The following is a 1,909-nucleotide window of genomic DNA, read 5'->3' as shown; positions in this document are numbered from 1 at the left end:
TTTTTTTTTTTTGTAATGCACATGATTGAGTCACTACGCAATGTGTACTGGATGGGAGATTGCATTTTGTGTGCTGTGATGATGCTTAGGGAAGGAATGTAAATTGAGTTACATATCTATTCAATGACTGCAGTAGGATATGTAGCCCCAGCTAGGTGCTACTTTATAGGATGTGTAAAGTTAGACTTGTGCTCATGGAAATGTGTGTGTCACCTGTGTTTGCTATGAGGGTATTTGGATTGATTAGGCTCTGGTGATTCAATAAAATGTGGGGGGGAACGGTATAGAAAGCAAACATAGATACCAGAGACAGTGTGGGAAGAGAGCGGGAGGTGGCAGAGGGTAAGAGATAGGGAACCAAGGATGGAGGGAAAAAAGCAAAACATACAGAAAACAAGAAATGGAAGGTCATTTGCTGACAATAACAAGTTTGTTGATGTGCTCGATTGAGACAATATACAGTATACTCTGGATGGAAAATCTCATTTTGTATGCTGTAATGATGTACAGTGAGTGAATGCAAATAAATAAATTGGAAAAATAAATAAATAAATAAATAAATTGATTAAAAAAAAAAAAAAAAGCTGTGAATGCCTGAAACCTATATGCCAGTTGATAGCCTAAGTTTACTGCTGTTCCCCACAAAAGACTGAGCCAGTTCATAAGTTACCAAGGCTGCAGTTCGGGAGATGGGCTGACGGAGGAAGGGAAGTCTTTTGTGGAGAGTATACACAGGCAGATCACTCTGTCTTCAAGGTGCTCATTCTGGACGAGAAGACCATTTCTAGTCCAGTTAGGAAGTTTTTTCAGCTTGTTCATCCAAGCCACTGCCTGAGGGGTTGGAGGAGAAGCCTAGGGTGGTGTAGAAGATGGAGGTAGGGAGGACAGGGGCCCATGCTCTGAGGTGGGCAATTCGTGAAGCCTCTGTTTTTTGAACTTCAAACTCTGAAACCATTAGTGACAGAGTTCAGTCACTGACAGCACACATTTCATTGAATTCATTCAAGGGTTGAATGATTTCTAAAGCCCTGGTCTCAGGAGAACATTAAACTTTCATACCGGGGTAGTGAAACATTTTAGAACACAAAGCAAGCAAAACAAAAACCCCAAGAATGAACTAAAGCCTGAAATGCTCTGTCTTGAATCATGAGACCCATCAGTTCTCGACAGCATCTGGACTTAGATCTCTAGTCTAAATCTTTTAAGCTTGTGTTAGGTTTCTGTGAAAACTTTGTTTAAATGCAAACTTCATGCTACACTTGTCAGTTTTTGTTTTAACAAAACTCTAATTAAAAAAAAAAAAAGTCTTACTCATGGTGATGCAACCACAGTCTGGCTCGTGAGATCTCCGCCTTCTGGGTTTAGAGAATCCTTTAGCGAGGGATATGACGTGTGTTTGTAAATTTTCCATGGACTCGGAAAAGAGCAAGTTAGTTTTCCTTTTGTGGAGATGGCTGAGGAAAAGTTTCAGGAAGGTTCACGGGTAGTAAACTTTCTGGATACTTATTTAAAAATAGCCCTGGTGGTGTGGTGGTTTAAGTGGCTGAATCCCACATGGTCGACTATGCAGTTTGAGTCCTGGACCCAGTGACTTGAAAAATGCTCAGGTGTGTGTGTGCATGTATGTGTGTGTGTGTGTGTGTGTGTGTGTGTGTGTATGTGTGTGTATGTGCCCAAAATCTAAAAAGGAGGGAGAAATGGTGGAAAAAGAATTGTGGCATTACCATCTCCCATGGTTTTCTTTCTTTCTTTCTTTCTTTCTTTCTTTCTTTCTTTTTTTTTTTTTTTTTTGAGAAGTTTTTGCTATAGGGCACGTGCGCTCTCTAGAAAAACAGAGAGAGACAGAGAGACAGAAAGTGAGAAATCATCCCCCAGGGGGGATGGCCATGCTGCAATCCCTTCTCCTCCA

The sequence above is a fragment of the Tupaia chinensis genome, unplaced genomic scaffold (assembly GCF_000334495.1).
Source record: "Tupaia chinensis unplaced genomic scaffold, TupChi_1.0 Scaffold147038_1, whole genome shotgun sequence".
Lineage (NCBI taxonomy): Eukaryota > Metazoa > Chordata > Mammalia > Scandentia > Tupaiidae > Tupaia > Tupaia belangeri.
This window is presented reverse-complemented; position numbering follows the sequence as displayed.